General features: G+C 34.7%; 1 protein-coding gene across 1 annotated transcript in view; it reads right to left on the minus strand.

The window, feature by feature from the left end:
* The window catches only part of LOC118182473 (uncharacterized), a 652406-nt gene that overhangs the window by 226953 nt on the left and 400370 nt on the right, over positions 1-25083 (minus strand). The window lies entirely within an intron of this gene.

Here is a 25083-nt window from a genome sequence, read left to right on the forward strand (position 1 = left end):
TATACGTATGATAAAAAAGAAGAGTTGAATTTCTATTACAGTTAATCAATTTTAAAATTATAGACCAATGTTCCTCACAATGAAGCTAGAAAAAATGGAGATAATTAACAGTACTGTATAACTATTTTTTCTTGGAAACACTTCAAAATTTCATAACTGTAAGCTTCCAGATTAAAAAAAAAATCATTTCGGATCTAATATGAATATCAATAGAGAGTCATAGAAAAATTTTTTCATGCAATGATAAAAATTCAATAGAAATATAAACAGAAAATTTTAATTGCTGTTACATTTTGTTTAATAATTAAAAACAAGGATATATGCACTTAAAAATTATCCAAAAATTGTAAAACTTAAATACATACGTTACCCACACATACACGACATGCGACATGCAACGGAGGACTTGGGCACCACCCCTCTACCAATACGGTTAATCGGTATAGCGCCACGTCCACCTTTTTATCTAGATAAACATGCGCAGTCATTGCGCTGATACACTAATACATAAATACACATACAAATTTGGTACTTAATACAGTGACGTTAAAGCTAATTAATGTTAGACACTAGATAATACATTGACATGTTACAAGGTGTATGCAAAAGCATGGATACGGTAGCATATATACATAATGTATGTACTCATATGTTGACTATGATTCTTTGAAACATTATCATTAGATACACAAGACATGTACATACTGAAATATTAGGTGCGCAATGTTATGCTAGAATAAGTAATTAGTACAGTGAATTAAAAGTTAGACCCTAGATTACCCTAGATTACATGTGTGGTACAGTGTCTTGCTACTGGATTATTTGTGCTGGTTCCTAAGTACATTAACCAAAGATATTAAAACACATGTATTAGGTACACAATCAGTGGGTCCCCAAGCGTTAGGTAAGTGCTACTTTAACATACATTAACAATAGGTACTTAATACAATGCTGAATAGATAATTGGTGCAATTAATTTTAGAGTGGGACCCTAGTTTGATTTTTGCGATACACGGTGCTGTGTTACAGGACTGTGGTACTGTTGTTTCCATTAACAAATGATAATGCGCCAAAGAATCTCCGACAGGTGACAGATGACAGCAGGGCCGGACACCCGGACGGCTTTCAAAGACTAATCGGGTATAGTCCGAGACCCGTTCCATCTAGAGCATAACATGTTTACAACATAAAATACCTAGCGTTGCATTACCTACACGACAGGAGAGCATTGCATGGCGACATAACATAGCTTAGCACAGACATAACATGGCATAGCATTCGACGGGTCATAGTATAAAATACAGTCATTGCAGAATCTCCGACAACAATTCTGCCAAATATAAATGTGTTCCCTACATTCGCATCATGGTTTTCAGAAAAGCAAGTCAGTTGTACCAACAAATCGCCTGGCGCAATCATTGCAGCAATGACACTGTGCAAGCTGTTCCAGCAGGCTACGTATAGTATAGCCATGACGGCAGACAAAACCTGTGGTAATAATTTTGAAGGATTGCGTCATAATAAAAGTTGCCATAAGTATGGCGATAGTTGCATTGTCTGTATTCAGATACATTGATTCATTTCCTTGCCCGTAGTGTCTTAAAGTAGCACACGATGGAAGGCAGAAACTTACTCAGTTGTTGCTGTCCAATGTTAGATCTATAACTAATCCTTAGGGATTGAAAACAATGCTTACTGCGGTCACCACAAGGCTTGGAATGGTTTGTATTGTTCGGTACTGTACTCAGCAAGGAAATCCGTCTGTGGGAAAAGGTTCGTCAAACGTTGCTCAAACCTTTTAGAGCAGCATATGTCCTTCATAGCCGGAATTATCGTATTAGGAACCATTGCCTATGAGGTCATCTTTAGTGATCCTTCACGGCATTTTAACGGCTTCTACGATAAACTGATCACACATTATGACGTTCTCTTTTCTGTATCGCCAGTACTGTCACATCTTTCAGCCAAATTATGCCTGTTCGCACACAGTCAACGTGACTAAGAAAAGTTTGCATAACAATCCATTGGCTTGTAAGACTTCCAGACTTTTCAAGAATTTAAGAATATGGCATATGTTAGGATGCCAGTTACAGGCATGTCACAAAGTGCATAAAGTTGCTAAAAGCAAATTTTGGTGCATAGAACCTCATATTTGTGAGTCCATACTACACTGATCATTGTCATATGTTGCCACCAGAGGCATACTACACTAACATGGAACAATTCTGAATTGATTGATAATCAATTTCAGTTAGTTCTTCATCTTTGTTTTTTCAACAATCCTGTCAAATTTTATCATGATCGAATGAGTTTTCTATGTTATGTGGATTATTATAAGGTTAAAAAACTTTATACAATTGTGTTTGCTGACATTTTTTACACATCTCTTTTCTATATTTTGTTCACCTTTGGGCAACTTTTTTCAAACAAATCATATCTTAATTGACATAATCGTTGTATGATGGTAGATACCTTGAGATGTAATAAGTAGAATTTCAAATCCTTATTAGCGTCCTCTTACTTTTTTATGGAATCATGTGAGGATGGCCTAGGGTATCCTTAGATATGAAAACTTTCAGTTAGAATAATGGTTCGAAGAGATTAACGGTTATGTCGAGATATTTTGAAGCTGTTCACTTGAATAATATCCTCAAACTCAAACGGGAAGTGTTAAGGCAATGTGAAACATAGTTTCTTTGAAACCCAAATATTAACCAAATCGTATTACAATTACGTGTTCGCCTCTATTAATGCATTTCAATTAGTCGAGATTCTATTGAATTTTTGTTTCCAACAAATTTGATTTCACGACTTTCTAGTTAATCTGTTTCATGTTTGAGCAATATTAGAAAAATATTCTTATTGATATTCACCCTCAAAAAGGGGCTAATAAGATCAGGTAAAATTTTATATTTACTCTGGTTATCAGCATATATAACATTCTTAGGTCCAACGAAATTTGCCATCATTCAGAACAATGAACAATGAAATCTAATCATTCAATGCCACTGAGATTGGCTGATATTCATATTTGAACATCAGTATCACAGCTAATATGAAATTTGAGCATTATTCATTACAATTCACATGGATTGGACTGGATGTCATTGTTTGATTGTGGCAAAAAACACTAGATCTATTTGCCCAAGAGCAGACAGAAATGCCAAGACAGTCACCACGGAATTCCTGTATTTCATCTGTGACTAATAAACGTAGCTCTTTGCTTAGTATTAATGTATAAACTAAGAAAATGTTATTATAGCCGTCAAACAAATGGGGCCCATCAGTGGTCGAGCGGTAAAGTCGCTGAACACTGGTAGTTCGGTCCGGGGTTCGAATATCGGCGAACGGGCTGGCCGCACGGTTATTTTCAGGGCTTTCCCCATGAATACGAGCCAGTTTCCTTTAGAAAGTTATCTACGAAGGTATCTGTCAACTTCAGATAGCTGTCGAATGCTTTTCCATAACCAAGTAAACAAAACGAAACCGCGGTGAAAATTGGACAAAACCTAAAACACGATTTTAATTCTCAGACGGCTTAAATACTGTTTTAACGCAATTTAGATTATTTGTTACCTACAAATAAAATTAATTAACACATTTTAAATACTGTATTTAGTTAAATCCTCCGAATTTTCTTTTCGGTAGCTTCTTCTTCCTTCTTGCGTTCTTCAAAAAGCATTATTCCAGACAACTTTTTATTAATTACGTTCAAACCATCTCTTGAAAATCTCGGAGAAGGCATGGATGTTTGTAAATGTATAGTCTCTTTGTGGCATGGGGCACTCTAAATATGCGGTGAGCCGGAAATCGTCTCGAGAGGTGGATGGTAAGGAAAGAGGGGTAGGAGACTCTCGGACCCGTCCCCCCCGGGGTGCTCTCCTGCAAAACTGGTAGGGGGACAGAACTGAGCAAAGTGGAACTGTCATTTGTATGGTGCCCAAGGTTCTTGCCCTGGCGTAATCTTGGCACAATTAATTTCGTACACTTGTTCTAATATCAGACAAACGAGTCATATCAAAAACAAAAACAATATGTCTTTTGAAAGCATTATTGCACGATTTTTGCGTTGGCTTTGTTGATTCTTCCGTCAGGAATAAAGATTACAGTATAAGATTCATGAATAAGAAGTGTTGCATAAAATATACAGTACACAATTAAATAGATATTTCTTTCACAGATTGTCTAGTCGTGTTATGAGTATATTATATTAACTGAACAACTGCTGGATGCAACTATTAACATTACATTTATTACTTTAATTCAATTAATAGAATAAGATAATAGATTTTTTTAAAACACTTCAAGATATGAAAAAATATGGCTTGCGATTTTTCCATCATTTAAATTTATAAAAGCTTAGAATATATCTAATCACGGTTAATACTGCATTTTTGTATTGTATTTTTTCTTTGGGGGAAAGGGTGTACTTCAATATCTTCTTTATCGTCTTGTCTGGCTGCTCACTCTTATATTAAAAGTTTGTAGTTTAAGCACTGCTGGGCCTCGTAATGCCTTATCCAGTTTTTGATCTCTGTTTTTTTTGTTTGTCATTTTGTCAACAGTTTAAACAGTTTAGCTTTCGAGACACGAATATAGCATTTCTGTGTAGATGAAATATCAGTGAGGCAGTTGTATACTTTTAATCAACAATCACTAAAAATTAAATTATAACCTGCAGAAATTATCTTCGATGTGCGTACATTGAAACATAGAATTTCACCCTTTTTGATATTTTTAAGATGAAACAGCAAGAAAATGTTTAACAAATGTTTAACTCTCAAGCGTTTTAAACGAATAAACCTCAATCAATAGCATCTTATTTCTTTTGATGATAAAAAAAGTAATTGCCGAAAAGTAATTAGTAAACATGATGAGATACCGCTTGCTTTTGGTTGAGCCACACTATGTTAAGTCCAGAGAATATAGAACCCTGCTATATTCTTTACATTACGTTTTAGATTTTTTCTCCTCACATCGTCGTCTGTTAGTCATAATTAATTATTCATGACTCCAACTATTAGATTAAAAAAATTCTGCTCCTAGTTTCTCCGTAACAAAGGTCATCAACATTTACCCTCTAGCCGCAAGTGAACCTATACTCATGCGCCCTCTAAAAGGGAGCTGCAACACATTATATCATTATTTCATTAAGCGTTATAATCCTTTTCCTTTCGCGTTTCGTTCTCCATACGAACACCGTCTCGTGTTTCGTCAAGCGCAGATGTATACTTATTACTTAATTTCACGACTTCAAGGTTGGCAAATTGCACGTGTTAGTATAATCACACCATTCTCATTTCATTTTCAAGCTCATTTTCATTTCGCTCGTTACTTTACGCTGCCATTTTTTTTAAGCATTTACTAATTATTTTTACTTTTATTTCCATATCCGCTTAAATCTTCTTTTGTTGCGTTGTATTAGAAAATTGCTTTCTTACTGCTTGAGATTCGTATCATATCACTGATACTTGAGTTAATGATTCCAAAACCATTTCTAAACCTAAAGCAGAATTAGATTTCAACATAAATATTAAAAAAATAAATATGCACGTTTAGAGAGCATTTGCGCTAACGCTACATTGGGCTAAAAATATATTAAAAAGTAACATATCTTTAGAATATCCGATAGACAGTCTCGCGCGCTAGAGATAAAAATTTTTATTCCCTACAGTGTTGCCACTGCTCCCTTTGAAACTGTTTTTTTTAATCACAAATTCGTTAAAGATTTACAAAATATGAAATAGACGATAAACCAAATTCCTAATTCGGGCTTCCAGGTGCCCATGTTCGAGTGGAGGACTACGTTATTCAAAATTTGATGACGCTAAGTACCGTTGTTTTTTAAATTATCTGTAATTTTGTTTTAAATAAACGTTTATGCGTAGCATGGCAAAATTATTTTTCAGTCATTTTAGATCGAAATCGTGCTATAGGAATTACATTTTACAACGTGTTTTACCACTGTTTCAAGAAAGGATATATAGGAGAACCGAATTAAACGAGAATCATAAGAGTATCACATTATACACGGTACATTTCGTACCAGGTACTTCAGTATCAAGCATTACCTGGTATGGAGTTGCATATATAGTTGACACAATGTCGTTAATTTATGTGTTAGGGAATTGAATATATTCATTAATTATTATACGATAATATTAAGCGCAGTATCGCTAATTATGATATTTATTGTACGGTATAATGTTGCATATATTTGCCGCCATATGCTTAAACATTGCACAGAGTTGTATGCATTTGACTGAGGACGACTAGCTGTTACAAGATGAAAAGAGGCATATATTTGATGCAATATAAGTACTTCCTGCATATTTGACGCAGTATCGCTAACTGCGATCCGTAGTAAAATTATATCTGTTAGATGTAGCAGGAGAGACTGGAGTTACTTACACATGCTTAAGGATGTAAAAACATTAGGTTATTTAGAAAGCAGCAGAGATGAAAAACGAGCAATGCCCTCGCCGGGACTCGGGCCACGAAACTCTCGAATTCGCGTCGAGTGTGCTGACCACTACACTACGAAGGCATGCTAAGAAAGCGGGAGAAATATCTCATAAGTATATTTGAGCACTAAACAAAATATGTATTAAAATCAGATAACAGAGTTTCAAAATCTGGCAGCACATCTAAAGCTGCATCTTTTTCTCAGAAAATAATAGGACATAATTATTCGGTTAATGTGAAAAGCTGCCTCTCTGGTTTAGAATCAAAGAGTTCTTGCAGTACTATTTAACCATCTTGCGCATCATCAGAGCTTTGAAGAACCAAGAAATTCTGTAACGTTTCGAAAAAGATAGTAGTCTTCTTAGAATGGGAGATAGTTAAAACTTACCACAGCTTTGAAGTGGACAAGATGAAACTTATGAATCAAAATCGAGTAGCTTTAACCGAGCGATTATAGCAGCAGGGTCTGCACCACGAAAAGGGTTCACGCTGGAAGATAACGCCTTGGTGACAGACAAATGCTGGTCGCTTAAGTATCAGTTTTTACCTCAGTTTGTCCATCTATTGAAAGGCGAACATTAAAGTTTTGATAACATACTAGCTAATCTTAATTGGATTTTTGTCTTCACATCTCACCACAGACTTCACAAAGCCTTTTCGTGATGAAGTCCTTTTCTTGATATGGAAGAAGCAGGCGCTGTTGTGCAATACACATTTCGATATTTGACATTCTTGAACTCCACCGAGACCAGAAGCAGAGTCGCTAAATATGGTACTTGATGCAATTTTTTTTGAGCAAACCTGTTCGAGAGATTTTCGGATCGCTATAATCTCCGCTTGGTATATGAAGTTACTTATACACAATCTTCCTTTCCATATGTACACGCTGTTATTAATACTGTACTCCCATTGCCAGTTCCGGAGTCCATTTTTGCTCCATCCGTATAGAAAGATACGGTGGTCATATGGTCATATTATGCTCCTCAGACTGTAAGAGTACCTTATTTGGAATGTCAAATAATTCTGGATGGCAGACTGGCATTAGTTTGTTTCGATCGTAGTCCGACAGGGAAAAATAGCTCCATAACGTATAGGCTATCTCCAGGCGCAACACGTTGGCAACTGCTACCTCTCTCTCTCTACTGTAGGTCTAGAGGGGGCTGTAATGATTTGCACAGCTACAATGAAGATGTAATGATTTGCCCAGCTACAATGAAGATGTAATGATTTGCCCAGCTACAATGAAGATGTAATGATTTGCCCAGCTACAATGAAGGTAGTCCTGTAGGCTTTATTAATATGAAGGAGGTATATTCTTTAGGTGGTATTAGAGTCGTCTGGCTTGCATCGTTAAGTAGACTCCCCGTATTGCCGAGCCATGCAATATTATGCTGTCTGTGAACAACACATTATACCAAAGCCTAAGGTATATGTGAAGGACACCTTGTCTTGGTGTGGATACTGGGTACGCGGAATGAGTAAGATACGCAACTTTCACATTCTGGATGTGACGCAGACACCAAAGCTTATTAGCTTAATGATAGCTCCTAGATAATATAGGTTCAAAACGAATTTAATTGAACTATCGTCTAGTTTTAAACAGGGATAGTGCTGTACCGTAGTGCACCGTAGTGCCTGTGCTCTTCCAGTGAGTATAGCCTTAGTTTTAGAAGCCGAAATGCTAATTTTATATTTTCTGGCCCAGTTTGTAAAGGTATCCAAACTGTTTTGTGCTCTATTTTGGATATCGTGTCTGCCTGCAATTGTAATTAGAAAGTCATCTGCATCGCAATTACTTTGACTAAGAGAATTCCATCGAAAGTATCAAATACTGAATTTGCAATCATTCCAGGAGATAGGTCCAAGGCAAGAACCTGAGGATTGTCACAGGAGATGTTTTGTTCAATTACTGTATCCTCGGCAGTGATTTGAATAACGTCTGCTCGCAAAATAACGTTTGATTATGCCCATTACCGTCCGTAAAGTAGATTTTGATTATGTCCATGTTATTACTGTACAGCGCTACCCAATTTCCATCATTCGTCATAATTCATTTAAAAAATGGTTCATTTCTGGAACGAGAGAGCAAAGAAAGGCAGGTACTGTTTCTCACCTGTCGCAGCTTTTCAGAGAGCTGACATGGAACACACTCATCCAGCCTTGAAATCCTAGTGCATGCATTCGTCTTTAAACTGTTGTTCTGAGTACAAATAACGTTCTTGCTAATTCCTCAACAGTTGTATGGGAGGCTTTCGATATGGCTTGGTCCAGAATCTGCTTAAAAACCATTGATAGTTATCTGGATCTATTGATGGTGATTGATTTTTACAGTTCCTGTCTTCGTTTCTAAATTTGCGAAACCAGGTACGACATGTGCTATCGTTACACGCATGCTCTCCGTACACTTGACGCCTGTATTAAACCTCTCTATTATTGCGTTATCTCTCTTGTCTCTATTACCTTGACCTCTCTATTATTGCCTCTATTAAACTCGTGCAACAAATAATGTCTGATATACCACTCATATTTTGCCCTTTTAAGTCGTTTGAATCTGTTTTACTGAATGATTAACTCTTACCATTTGCCTTTATAAGCTGTCTGCTTACGTTTTTTGTTAGCTGAAAGTACAACGACCACTGCGTTACATACGACGTCAAACTCATTCGTAATGTAGGTCTCCCAAAAAATGGGAAGAACCTTTTGATCAAAACAATATTTTCGGATTGAAGATGAGAAGCGATTTATTAAATGCAACACGTCCACCTTTCTAAAGGTAAATACCGTATTACTTTAAATTTAATGCATAATATTATTTTTAAAGCGGAAAATTAGGAAAAAATACCCGACTTTGAATTTAAGCCCAGTAGGATTTTAAAATCGTAAAACTGAAAAAATAATTTTAAAAAACAATTTTATAATATGTATTGAAAAAAAAAAGAAATATTTTTATTAAGTAGATATTAATAAAAATATAATAAGCTCTTTTTTATTCTTCAGATATACTATCACTTTTAGTATCTTCACTTTCAAAACTTGAAGCCACATATGTTGCACCACTGCGCATCATCTTCACTGCCATTTAAATCATTATTAATGCAACATTTTAGAAAATAATTGAATTTAAGCCGTACCCTAATTTTGCGTCTTAAGAATCTGAATAAAAAGCGAGGCTTAAATTTGAAGCAATACGGTTCATTGAGAGCATGTTTTGCTATTATGTGTAACTTAAGGAATTCAATTTTGCATTATTTTAACATAGAGACTTCGCTGATATAATAAAATTTATATTCTAAATTAGCTTTATTTATTATTATCCAAAATGCACTTTTGACAAAACACTCAAGAAGAATGCCCATCTTAGGGTACACAATCTTAAACCCAAGTAACCCTATGAACAAAAACTGCGAAATGAAAAACCATGATGAAACAAAAGTTATATAGTAATATAGATTTAGTTCCATACAATGGATACAAAAACACGATAATTTTAATCTGACGGAATTTATCTATGATTTTTATAATAATGATATAATATTTGTGTGCAGTTTTTGCAATATGGGATAAGGAGTTTAAAATATGGAAACGATTATAATATATTCCCAAGATTGATGTAAAATTTCTCAAAGAAACCAATCCCGATATTTGAGAATGGCTACAAGGGTACAAATAAAGCAAATATCTGGTGGAGTTTAAGAGCAAGGAAACAGAAAACTACAAAATAGTTCGTCTGATGACGATATTTATGCTTAGAATTTACATAATTCTAACGAAAGCTATTTTTATCCTAAACATCTTAGTGAGACTGAAGAAATAAGGTGGGATAATTCTTGCTTAAATGTGAATAATTTTCTTATATTCAGATCTCAGCGGAAAGGAAAAACTACTCATTATGCAGATAAAATGTAAGAAAGTAGCAAGATTTTTATGAATATAAAATCTATGTTTAGGAAAAACATTTTCTTTAAAAATTCATTTCTAAGTTTAATACGTATTTAAAGTTCATTCTTTAGTTTTTTTTTTTTTTTTTTTTTTTTTTTTAAGAATGTTTGGAGTTTCATTTTCAATCATAAATAAGCCAAATATATCAACGTTAAATTACTTCGTATAAATTATAACAAAAAAAAAAAAAACTTTTTTTTGACTTGTATGATATATCTCCTGCCAAAGGAACAAATATTCATTAATATAAGGCTATATGATCTCCTTGCTTAAGAAACTGAAAGTCGCAGTTCATCGAAAAATCATTTATTCTTCTCAAATTACAAAGTATCACATTGTTACGTTATTTTCTTCCTTCACGTTCGTACGGGGTTTGTAGATTTGGAGTGAATAACGACGACACTTGATGAAGTATCGAGTTCGAGAACATTCTGGGCTAAACTGGTAAGAATTCGTTCCAGAAGGTTCTCCATCCGTCCATGGAATATCGTCAATTTTGTCGCCAAATGTAGCCAAACGGGCGACTTCTTGCCAAATGTGGCAACTTTGCCTTTCCTTGACATTTTATGGCAACCCTAAAACTGCTTTGCGGGGAAGCCATCTCACCGCGCCAGTACATTTCTTAACAATATTTTGTCAGTAGGAGACTGACTCACAATTCTGTTAAAATTTTTAAAATGTCTGTTTTCAGTATAGAAAAGATTTAGAATCTGTCAAAAGAAAACAACCATCACCAATATTCGGTATCACTAACTGTTATATGGCACGGAATTGTATGCATTTTATAAGGTTTAATGTCTTTCACTACTATAAACTGTGACCAACATCTTTGATAGACGTAAAGTGGCTTATCTCTATCTCTAGGTATAATAGAGACTTAAGAATATAAAAGACCCTTTATTTTAAACTAAAACTGATAAACAGAAATCAAACTTTTGCTTACAAATCGGCCAACATTTATGGCGAGAAACTCAAAGTAGAAATTCAAATGTAAAGCTAAATTTAAATATCTAACAGCCAAACGCTACAAAAAAACAATTCAATCGCGAAGTTGGCTCAGTTGGCACAGGCTGGCCTGGTCGGCTTGGTTAGCACATTTGGCTTCCCAGTTGGGGTATTTGGCTCGAGCAGAAATTTAAATATCGGGAAGAAGTAATGCAACACCAAAGATAGGAATAGCAATTCTAGTACAGTGGCTTTCAAGAGGCAGAATATGCTCTGACTTAATAATCTCGGACCCTTAAATACACGCGAACTAATTTGTATTCTGGCGGCAAAACGGAAAGAGAGAAGTGACAGGAAAGATTCCAAACATAAAATAAATAGTTTACAAGCAAACCTCACAATTTGATGCACTGTCTTTGAAGTTGTGTGCATTTGAAACAGAAACAGTTTCGTGTACTCATATTTGATTATTGAATATAGCTAAAGATTTTGCAATACTGTGCATAATATTGTGTAATATTGGCATATCATTGTGCATTTGACTGCAGCTGAGGTCATCGCGCTAAAATATTATACGGTATAGCGTAGTCTGTATTCGATGCAAGCTGTTAATTGCTATAAAATTGCACATATTTCGTGTAATATTGTGTAATGCTATACGATATAGAGTTGCCTGTATGGAATGGACGATAAGGAGGCGTTTATCTGTTACATGATAAGTACTTTGTTATAAGGTATTTCCTCTCGTTTTTCCACATGTTGCAACAGGTAGCACACTCGATGCGTATTCGGGAGGTTCGTAGTTCGAATACCGGTGAGGGGATTGCACATTTTTTCCTCCTCTCCTGCTTCAAAAAAAACCGAATGACACTAAAAAATGGCGCCCGAACTAAAAGATGGTGGACGACAATTCGTCACCACAGGATTTGAAGATTTGGTCTTTTAATCCCCAGATGCCCTTTAAAAAAGGGGGAATATATAAGATATTTCCACACTCCTTTCCACATGCCTTCGTGGAGTAACTGGTAGTACACTCGACGCGTATTCGGGAAGTCAAGAGTTCGAAGCCCATGGAAGGCACTGCACATTTTTCAGGTCTTCTGCTTTAAAAAAAACCTACTGACTCTACAGTGTCAACACTAAAAGTAAAATTGTGCTAATATTAAAAATTATATGTCAGAGTTTTAGTTCATATTCACTTCAATGTTGCAATTTAATTACAAAAAAGCATTCAAGAATCTTTTCTTTGCTGTTATATATATCTTCAGAACGCCTTGGCTTGGCAACAAAAGTAACGCCATGCGTCCGTAAAGGACGCAGCAAGGAATAAAAGTTACGAATTTTATGTGACCAAATGGAATCCAGTGCAATTCATAAAATTTTTGCCTTCAAAGCATAAAAACGTAAACGAGCACGCTATCTGGTCTTCAACTGAAACGCATCAGAATCATATATCTTAAACATTTGGAGAAGTAGAGCTTGTCCCACAAATGCATTCAACACTGGTTCCCTACGGACCACAATCCACCTTCCAGATTGAATTGTAAGGTAACATTCGCCCCTCTTCCTCTATTCCCTTTCCGCCCGAAATTTTTAAGAATAGTTGGAATTTTCGAAATTCCTCGTGGACTATCCGTCAGCATCCTATCTTGCTTATATATATATTTCATATATCGAATTTTATGTCATTCTTTTTTCTCCCAGTGTTCCATTTCTTAACACTTTTTGGGAGTTCTGGATTCCCAGTGGATTACGCATGGCGGAATTGCTGTAACATCTGAGTTTTTTTTTTTTTTTTTTCGGGGGGGGCTATGTAAATTTTTTTTTACTGTTTACATTCATTCATCTGCATTGTACGAAACACAGATGAGAAAAACTTCTAAAAGTTGCCTTCTGTGGTTAATTAGATACTTTTTCCCATTTCGTTCATTCATCTTTATCAAAGAAAGTGGAGAAAGGCTAGCCAGGTTGACTTTGATAATGATTAATTAATTAAATTTCTTACATTCGCAAATTTTCATCTGCATCTATACGAAAGAAAGCTGATGAAAAGCTCCTCATTTTGACTTTTCTAATGTTAAATTAGGTTAAGCTTCTCGCACTTTCGTTCATTTATTTGCATCTATACGAAGAGAAGCTGAGAAGAGTGTTGGGTGTGAGTGCTTTAGATGTAGCAGCTCTGACCCATTTCCAGCTAGTATAGGATTCCATAGTACGATTCCCGACTTAGGTATAGACGAGTTTCCCCGTTTCTTCTCAGAAAACCTAATATTTCAACAGTGTTGCACATAATTGGCATTATGATTTCAAAATTAAATAGCTTTTTTCTTGCACAGTACTTTTTCTGTTTCCTTTTAGTACAGCTAACATCCACGGATCACCACCAAGTAAAGAGCAAAAAATTTTTCACTTTTGTTTTGAAGATAAATACTATTATTTTCAACATGACGCAACTTCTTTAACTAGCATAATGATTGTTTGTTCAAAGTTCTTATATTTAAAGCTAAATTTTATATTTATGAATTCTTCTCAAGCACTAAGTCGAAATTGTTTTTTATGAAATTATTAGCCCAAAGGGCAATTTGTCCCGAAGGGCTATTAATTTTGTTTTGGCATTTTGCGTTGGTTTTCAAATTGTTGCCACCAAATATTAGAGCCCTACATTATATTTAAAGAAATTAAATAATGACGAACCTCTCACACTGCGAAAAAACAGCGTCACCTAGAAACATCAAATTTTAAATAACGTAGTTTTCCACTCGAATATATGTATCTGGAAGCCCAAATTTAGAATCTGGAATTTGTTTTATTATCGATTTCATATTTTGTAAAACTTTAACGAATTCTTGATTAACAAACGCAACGATTTCAAAGCGAGCAATGGCAACACTCTACGAAAAAAAAATTATCTACAACGCGCGAGACCGTCTATCAGAAATTCTAAAGATATGCTCTTTATAAATTATTTTGCAATACTGTTGTTAAATTGAATTTTATGGTTTAAGTGCGAAGAACATATTTAATGAATAAAGGTAACGCATAAAACTTTTAAAAAAGTCCCCTTTGGGATGTAATATAAAATGTGAAAGTCTTCGATTGTTTTATTAGTCCAAAGGGGCTTTCTCCCTGAAGAACTATTGTTTTCGTTTTGCGATTTTGTCTTGAAAATTTTAAAAGCTATGTCACTTTTCAAATCGTTGCCACCAAACACTATCGCTCTCTATTATATTTCAAGAAATTAAATGATGAATAATCTGCATAAATATATATATGTTTGTCGCATTGTCATAAAACAACGGTACCTAATCCTACTGCTAATATGGGGATCTGAAAGCCGAAATTTGAAATTTGGATTTTGTTTTATTATCAGTTTCATATTTTGTAACACTTTAACGAATTTTTGATTAACAAAGTTAACTATTTAAAAGCGAACAATGGGGGGGGGGGACCTTTTTATCTTCAGCGGCGCGGAACTGCGTTTCGGAAATTCTAAAGATAGACTCATTTTAAAATTATTTTGCGACATTGCTGTTAAACTGAATTTTGTGGTTTAAGTGCAAAGAACATGATATTTAATGAATAAAAGTAACACACAAAACGTTGAAAAAACGCCCCTTTGGACGTAATTTAAAATCTGAAACCTTTTACAATTTAATTTTTTTTTTCTTTTTAATTGTTTACTTTATTTTCAGCAACTTTGTGCAACTACAAAATTTTCACGTGTTTTAAGAAAGAAAGCTTGTAGCCATCTTTTTCTAGTATCTCATATAGTGATCAACGATAAATATCACATTTTGAATAGAAATAAATTACCATGCAAAAGTATTTCCGCTTTATTTAGTTATGTGAATCCTCGTGGATTAACAACGAAATGTGTAATAACGCCAAAGAATGATTAAATGGCGACTACTCATAAAATATCATTAAATTAGCAATTAATTTGCGTCAGTAACAAGGCGCAGTCATTTTCATTAAACAAAGAAAATTTTCATTCTTTTCGTATTAATAAATTTCCATTTATAAAGAGAAAATAAAGTGATTATAGAGATTGAAAACTTCTTTTATGTAGATTTTTATGATAGTACGAAAAAAGAGGAAAGGAGGGAAAAAAACAACTTTTAAAAAATTTTTTATTTTGCACTTTCATTTCATCTTATCGACGACTTCAGATTTAAAAGCCAATTTCTTCATTGGAAAAAAAATAAGTAATAAAATTACTTCTATGTGATTAAAAGGACTTTTATTTTTTCTACTCATTTCTGCACTTTTTTTAACGTGAAAAGCGGTGGGGAAAGGAATTCTTTGTTTGAGTTTGTTAATTTCAGATACAGAAGAAGAAAAGCTATTTATTTGTTTTGTTCTCCTTGATGGTATGTGACAAGAACTTTTTAGGCGATTATTTTTTTTAAATTAGATGGAATGCGGGGGAAAAAGAGAGTTCCATTTAAAGTTTTGTAATAAAAAAAAATGAAAAAAATTCATCTTTTTTGAAGAGTAATAAAAAGATACTAATTACACTTGCGATGATTTTCTTTCTTTGTTATTTATTACGACAAAATGAATAATACAAAATTTCCCCTATTTAATGCATCTAAAAAACATTCCCTCGGAGAGGGAAAACAAAAGGAGGCGGGAATTCTTTTCTCACTGAGTTTTGATAAATGATGCAAGTCTCCCATAATACGAAATAAATAAAAAAAAAGGAAAAGAAGGAGGTTGGCGTCAGATCTTATTCGAAACCGTGCGAAAACAATCTTCAAATTATAAAAGAGAACTCTCTTGCCATTTACTTGATCAACGTTTTTTTCCCTTTTCAGTAGCACAAGATAGACGACCGAAAGGTTTCAATTAAATTTTTCCCTAAAGTTTCCTCTTCCTTTCACACAGGAGATGGGGTCCCGCTACAAACATTCCAGCAGCGCCATAGTCAAAAGGTAACCTAAATAACTCGTCATATACAGAGTTTCTTGTTGTAACTTTATGCATTCTTCTGCTTAAAATTTACCACACGTCTTCATTTATATAAGACATGTCCTCATTTTTAGGATTAATTTAATGTCTGGAAAAAGTTTTCAAAATCGATACAATTGATAGCAATTTTTTAAAATATCTTGGCTTTAACCACAAAAGTTAAAAAATCTACCGCAATAAAGAGAGAAGAAAAGTCTAGGAAAAGAGAGTAAGGATTTCCTAGTTGTTCCTAGTTCCATATAAATGTTGACGAAACTGTTTCTAATGACTGCAATGCGTAGATACAGAAAAATCTTTGCAATTCGTTGATTTCAGGTAAGAAATTTTTCCGGATAGTTGATATGTTTCCAGAGTTTACCTTTTCATGTTTTGTTATGCCACTCGTAAAACTGAATCCTTCATTGCAAACACGGAAAGAAAGAAAAGGAATGGACATCAATGAAGGAAAAGGATGGCATTCCATCAATTCTGCATTCTAAAACAAAACTGCTGGTAAAATTTCTAAAAACTACAACAATAAAGACATTAAGTAAGCCTCATTTCATAAAAGTAAACTCAGTACATTAAATCAAAAAATAAACTGTTCTTTAGATTTCTGCCCACAATATTAATGATTTCTTCATATCAAGTATATCGGTTTCAACAGCGCCCTTGCATTAAAGGATTAACTACATTTAAATGCCTTCATGATAGCGCAATACTTTGACTACAGCAAAAAAGAATTCTTATCATATAATTCTTAGAAACTTTTTAAGCTACTTCAATGGAATAAATGGCTTAGGCCCTGGGATCATACGGATTTTCTTTATTATTCCCAATAACAGCATACAATTATTTCTCACTGAGACTAATTTTTCAAATGGTGACGAAATAATACTGATATCTAACAGATATTAAAATGAGCAAAACGAAATGGAAACGTACTGATATTTGCATCTGTTTTAAAAACAAATCATCCTATTACTATTAAAACGCCTACAGTAGTACTTTAGATATTACGTTTCTTCCATTCTTCTTATTTATTCTTTATTTCATTCCTTAAGTTACTGATTAACATGTTCTTGAATAAATAAGACGCAGCACCTTCCTTCAACAGAATATTTATCAACAAAAGTTTCTTGTGAAGTTATTTGCTTACTAATTGCATTTTTGCTTACTAATTGCATTTTAAATTACATTTTGCTTACTATTTGCCCCTTGTTCGTTTAAACCTAACTAAATCTCAAGATTTTGCTACAGCTGAAATATTGATCGAGGATTTTACGAGACTTAAGAAAGCAAAATTATTCAGCTCCACATCTACAATCAATAGCTAGCAGTCAAGGATGCAAGAAAGAAATGGATGGACTGCAGTAGTTTTTAACATGATTGCTTGAAGTAAAATAATGTCGTATTCTATATAAATAGATAGATATATGGAAACAGACTTGAAAACTAGTACGAAACAACCGGCAAGAACAGCATAATCCAGCTCCTGCACTATTCTAAAACGAATACTTCTTGTGAGAGTTGAAATGGCTGCTGACGTCATTTGACCAGAGGTGTGTATTATATCATATGCTATCAATAATATAATGGGCATGCTTTGATACACTTGAAATATTCCAAATTTTCTTAATATAGTTCTCCTAAGTGCGTTTGAAAAGTAAAAAACAAGTATAACATTGGAATTTGCTGTATGAATTCTTTTAAGCATCATAGCGATGATAATACAATACTATACTTTTTATCACAGATAATTGCGCGTAGTAGAAGGATGTGTTTTACCGTAAAACTGAAAACTTGCATTGTAGCTTCCTCTTATTAAGAGAGACCACAGAATTTTATTTCTGGTCTTCTAATCTCGACAAATGGATTGTGTCACATTCTTGCCACTAGGTGGCGGGCATCTCTTCCTTTACTTTTGCTGTAATTAAGTTCCGAGATGCAGTAGAGATTGGAACCGCTCTGAGGAGCGTAAAGACTCAGAACTAAAAATGTACTGTTTTAAAATAATTATCACCTACCTTGTAAATAGTGTATATTAGCTTTTTATTTCAATAAATAATTAAAAGACAAGATGGCCTGCTAATTGTAATAGAAACTCTTACTGGAAAACGTGATTATTAGAAGCCTGGCGTCGAGAACACTGAAGATGCAGCAGGTAAGGAATTTTACATTAATTTTATTGTAAATAGAAGAACCTGATGCAACATTTTTATGGCGCCCGAACAGGGACGCCAGGTTTTTTGAAAAGTTCTAATAAAGTGAATTCAAAAGCTGAATATTAAAATTGAAGATTTTAATACTTGTTCTTGAAGTATTCAGCAAAAGAATAATTTTTTTTCTAAGTAAGAGTTAAATATTTGTTTTTCATGAGACGTATATTTTTTGTGTAAGTGTTTGAATCTAAGAAAGATAATGGCTGAAGTAGATAAATTAAAAAAGAAAAGAAGTATCTTAAGAACTGCCGTTACAAAACTATTTAAGAAAATCGAAAGTGAATTAAATTAATCTGAATGTAGTATTAATGAGCTCGAAGAATTGTTAGAACAGCTTAATGCTAAAACCGAAACGCTATCTAATGCCGATGTGGAAGTTGAATCAATTCTGAGTGTAGATGAATTCGAAAATGAATTCGAAATTACAGAACAATATCGCGAGAAGATAACGTTATGGAAATTCAGGCTTAAGAAACGGATTAAGGAACTTAATCATGACTTAAATGCACCTAACACTCAGCAAAATATAAAAGACACACCTAATGTTAAATTACCAAAACTTTCGATTCCTGTGTTTTATGGGAATAGTAGTCAATGGCTTACTTTTTGGAATAGTTTTGAGTCCTCAATACATAATAACGAATCATTGAACAAAGTAGACAAATTTAATTACCTGAAAGCATATTTAGGAGGAACAGCTGCTAGCTGCGTTCAAGGACTTCCGTTATCGCCAAAGCATTATGATTCAGCAATTCAAATCTTACACGACCGTTTTGGAAGGAGAGACATTCTTATTAATGCGCACATGAATAATTTGCTGAATGTTGAATCATTAAAAAATGCGAATGACATAAAAACATTTCGTAACTTGTATGATAAAGTACAAACGCAGATTAGATGTCTCGAAGCGTTAGATGTTGTATCGGAATCTTACAGCGCTTTGCTGTGTCCGATGATTTTGAAGTTATTGCCTTCAGAATTAACGCTTGAATTTCACAGAACACAAAATGTTTGCACCGATTATAATATAAAAGATTTAATGTCATTTTTACACGCAGAACTTTCATCCCGCGAACGCACGAGGTCCACGGTTTCGCAACAGCAAAAAGTATCCGATCGGCGACAGTCTTCTTTCCCCCCTGCAACGAAAAGCGCATATGGTTTCTCAAATAGACATGATAAACCAAAGATTCCAACCGCTACAGATTTGTTTACAAAATCTGAATGCAGGGAGGAAGATATGAACTGCGTATTCTGTAATCAATTCCACAAGATTCATGACTGTAGTTTCGTTTCCGGCTTATCATTACAAGAAAAAAGGGACATTTTAAAAAGAAAATGTGCTTGCTATAAATGCCTAAAATTACACCATTTGGCTCAAAACTGCAGAACAAAAATAACTTGTTCTATTTGTAAAAAACAACATGCAACTATTATGTGTAATAAACAAAATCCTTCTGTCGAAGTTTCGGAAATTAAAAAAGACAAACAGATAGAAAATAAAGTACTTTCAAATCAAGCAGGATGTTCAGAAGTATATTTGCAAACTTTAGTTGTTCGCATATATGGAAGAGGGAATAACCAATTTGTTCGAGCGATAATTGACACCGGAAGTCAAAACTCATACATAAGCAGGTATGCAGCAGAAAGGTTACAATTAAGAAGCTTAGGTGAACAAAGTGTAACCCACGGACTTTTCGGTGGCATAGAAGTTTCGGAAAAACATAAACGTTATAGAATAAAATTGAGTAGCGTAGATAAACGGTATAATTGCGAAATCAATGTATTGGATGAAAGAAAAATATGTTCTTCGGTCCCTAAAATCAAAAATATACACTGGATTGGGGAACTTAGAAGAAGAGGAATTTACGTCAGTGATGTTTTTGAAAATGGAAATTGCAGATTATTCCAGGAGAACCCCCAAGAGATTCATTTGTTGTTAGGGGCAGATGTTGCTGCAAATTTATTTACAGGTAAAATCGAAGTTCTTCCTTGGGGAAGATTAGTTGCTGTAAGTACAAGACTTGGGTGGACAGTCATGGGGAAAGCGAACACTGACAATTATGAAATAGAAAATTCCTTTTCCACGCTTTCGTTATCTTTACATATTTCTGATGCCACGCTGTCAGAACTGTGGAGGCTTGATGTTATCGGAATAACAGATCCAGTTACAAAAAAGGCTAGAGAGGAAAGGGATTTGCAAGCAAAATTGCATTTCGAAAATTCTGTATCTCTAAACGAAGAAGGGCGTTATGAAGTCGCACTTCCGTGGGCGGAGAATCATGTACCACTCTCCACCCACAAGGATTTAGCGTTAAAACGTCTACAATCTACCACCCAGAAACTTTTATCTCAAAATTTATTTTCTTCATATAATGCAGTTTTTAATGACTGGTGTAACTTAGGAGTGATCGAAGAAGTTAAAGAAAATATTGCGGTTGACTATGGACATTATTTACCGCATAGACCGGTGATCAAAGAAAATAGCTCAACACCAATTCGACCGGTGTTTGATGCGTCTGCGAGGAAACAATCGTCTCCTTCTCTAAATCAGTGTTTGGAGTGTGGACCAAATTTGATAGAACTAATTCCATCTCTTTTGTTGAGATTTCGGGAAGGCAAGTTTGCTGCTATAGCAGACATTGAAAAGGCTTTCTTACAGATCAGTGTAAGGCCTCAAGATAGAGACTGGCTTCGGTTTTTCTGCTGGAATGATGTGGAAGAAAGGAAAACGAAAATATTTCGTCATACTAGGGTAGTATTTGGGGTTAAGAGTAGTCCTTTCCTTTTGGCAGCTGTTATAGAATTCCATCTACAAAAGTACATGAAAAATTCTTCATATGATACGGAGATAATAGCTAAACTCTTGCGTAGCTTCTACGTAGATAACGTTGTTGCCAGTTTTGACAAAGAATCCGAGATGATTCAGTTCATCGAAAAATCTCGAGAAATAATGAATGAAGGAAAGTTTAATCTTCGAGGTTGGTTACATAATGGAGATAACCTGAAACAGGAAACTATTTCACCCGTATTGGGTCTGTTATGGAACTGTCAGAAAGATAATTTAACTTTGAATCTGAATTGGCTAGAAGATTTTGAAATGGGTATAATAACGAAGAGAACAATTCTCGCTGTAACACACAAAATATTTGATCCTATTGGTATTGTGAGTCCTGTTCTCTTGTATCCTAAAATATTGTTGCAGAACCTATGGAAAACAGGAATTTCTTGGGATACTGAAGTTGACGAGAGTACAAAACAAAATTTTGTGAATTGGTATAAAAGCCTTTTTCTCTTAAAAGAAATATCCCTCCTACGTTGGATACATTCCAACAAGGACAATAGGAAGTTCTGCAGCATTCACACATTCTGTGATGCCAGTAGTAATGCGTATGCTGCTGCAGTTTTCTTGAGAATTGTGACGAATTCTGGAGTTGAAATTCATCTGTTAGCATCGAAGTCTAGGGTAGCTCCCGTAAAATCTATTACGATCCCTCGTCTGGAATTGATAGCTGCCACGATAGGTGCCAAACTATGCTCTTCTGTTTTAAATGGTTTACAATGGCAAAATGTGGAAACGCATTTTTGGACGGATTCTACAACAGTTTTGACATGGATTCAAAGGGAAGAGATTGTCTGGGCTGTCTTTGTGGAAAACAGAGTCAGGGAGATTAGGAAACTGACGGATCCAAAAACGTGGAAACATATTGCTGGAACAAAAAATCCAGCTGACCTCCCATCAAGAGGTTGCACCGCCAAACAACTTTTAGCAGTTAGATGGTGGGAGGGCCCCGACTGGCTGAAGAAAAATCAGGAAGAATGGCCTAGACAAAGGGAAATACCGGATATGGAAACAGTAAATTCAGAAAAAAGGAAATCAGTCATTTCTGCACTAAATACGCAAAGGGTAGAACATTTTTTTGAGAAATATTCATCTTACCATAAAATGTTAAGAATAACTGCTTGGATATGCAGATTTATCAACAACTGCAGAAGACCAGATTCTAAACAATCAGGAGAACTCACGGTCCCTGAAATAGAAACTGTAGAAAAGAAAATATGCAAGATAATACAAATAGAAGCATTTGGCAAAGAACTTAAAGTTAGCAACCTTTGTACCTTTCTTGACTCAGATGGCCTTATTCGGTTAAAGACCAAGATTACTAGAAGAGAGGAAGAAGAAAATTTTCTCTGTCCAATTGTATTGCCCTCAAATCATGACTTAGTTCATAGGTTAATTTTAGATTACCATTTGCGACTATCCCACGCTGGTGTGCAATTCGTACTAGCCAATATTCGACAGAAATTCTGGGTCCTGAGAGGAAGAAAAACAGTACGTAAAGTTCTTATGAAGAGTGTTCGCTGTAGAAGATATAGCGCAAAGAATATAGAGACTGTTCCAGCACCTCTTCCTGAAGATCGAGTTAGAGATGCTCTGGTGTTTGAAGTGACCGGAGTCGATGTAGCCGGTCCTCTTTATTTACGAAAAGGAAAAAAGGCATGGATCTTGCTCTTTACTTGCGCGGTCTATCGCGCGATACATCTTGAACTGATAGAAAGTTTATCAACAAATGCGTTCATCTTGGGATTAAGGAGATTTATTGCCAGAAGAGGTCGTCCAAGTATTATTTACAGCGACAATGGCACTAATTTCGTTGGAACTGAAAATCTTTTAAGATCGATAGATTGGAAAGAAATAGAATGTAATTCAACTAGTATGAGAATACAGTGGAAGTTTAATCCCCCAACTGCTTCATGGTGGGGCGGTTGGTGGGAGAGGTTGGTACAAACAGTGAAGAAGATGTTGAGAAATGTTCTCGGCAAGTCCTGTGTCTCTTATGAGGAAATGTTGACTATACTTTGTGATATCGAATCAGTAATCAACTCAAGACCCCTTACGTACCTTTCAGAAGATCCAAATGATCTTACGGCACTAACTCCTTCAATGTTTCTACAAGATGTGCACGACATCGGAGTGCCTGACTTAGACTACCTGGATACCATTAATCTGACAAAAAGATACAAGTTCTTGCAGAACTTAAGAGAACATTTCCGCAAAAGATTTCGTGATGAATATTTAGCTATCCTAGTGCAAAAACCATCTAAACGATCTACTCGGACTATCAACAAAAATGACTTGGTGTTTGTCGGCAGCGACAACAAGAAGAGAATAGATTGGCCAATAGGTCGTGTTGTAGAACTATATCCTGGGAAAGACAACGAAGTACGTGTTGTCAAAGTGAAAACTGCAACGGGTGAACTCCTAAGACCTGTGAAACGTATTTATCCTCTCGAACTTGATAGACCTAACTTGTTTAGTGACTTCACCATGAACATAAAAAACTCTGCGGATAAGTGTTACAGTGATATGAACTATCAAACTAGATATGGACGTAAAACTGTAAAACCTCTTACATATTTTTAAATTGCTATACTAATTTTTGTTTCTTTTCAGTATTTTAGAAATTTAATTGTCCTAACAGTTGTCAATTGGAACATGTTATCTGGATATGGTATGAATGTAATGCAGAAAATGTTTAGATGTGTAATCCTTCTTTGTAAGTATTAATTTTAGAGCATTAGTTACTTTTCATATTTGTGAAAGTTGTACTTGAATTTTTGTTTGATTATTGATAAATTTTGTTTTGATTTTCCCATCTTATCGAGGTAAAATCAAAAGGTGGGAGGATGTCACATTCTTGCCACTAGGTGGCGGGCATCTCTTCCTTTACTTTTGCTGTAATTAAGTTCCGAGAAGCAGTCGAGATTGGAACCGCTCTGAGGAGCGTAAAGACTCAGAACTAAAAATGTACTGTTTTAAAATAATTATCACCTACCTTGTAAATAGTGTATATTAGCTTTTTATTTCAATAAATAATTAAAAGACAAGATGGCCTGCTAATTGTAATAGAAACTCTTACTGGGAAACGTGATTATTAGAAGCCTGGCGTCGAGAACACTGAAGATGCAGCAGGTAAGGAATTTTACATTAATTTTATTGTAAATAGAAGAACCTGATGCAACAGATTGACTGTAAGGTACATCTTTTGAAAAATACTGTCTGCAGAAAACCTAATGAGATAATTCGTAATCAATCGATACTTAGTGAGGTAATGGTACGGAGTTTCTTCTTCGTCCAGATACAGATCTCCCTAAGCCCAATTGCTTAAAAAAAAAAAAAACATGAAGAAAGGTACATGGCCAGCTGCTTATCTTAAAATAGTACAAGGAATTGGTATTACTCTTCTGGTATCTACTCGTGGAAGAAGTTTATGGGTAAGTTCAGGGCTGGGACGAATGTGAGGCACTTTCTTCAGGTGAACAAATAGAAGGGGCGCCAAATTAGCTATTCGATCAAAAATTCAGACATTTTTTTAACTTATGATTTTTAATTACAGCTAGAAAAAAAAAGAAAAACTAATAGCATTAATTTATTCTCAAAAGACAATGACTTTTCATAGTAGTGTATATAATATTTTCTAACATTAAAATTTGTTATTGAAAGTAGCTTTAAGGAACTAATTACACTTTGTGTAACGAATTGTATAGACTAAACGTTCAT

The sequence above is a fragment of the Stegodyphus dumicola genome, chromosome 2 (assembly GCF_044657685.1).
Source record: "Stegodyphus dumicola isolate Sdum_Otavi_A_Nest chromosome 2, ASM4465768v1".
NCBI lineage: Eukaryota > Metazoa > Arthropoda > Arachnida > Araneae > Eresidae > Stegodyphus > Stegodyphus dumicola.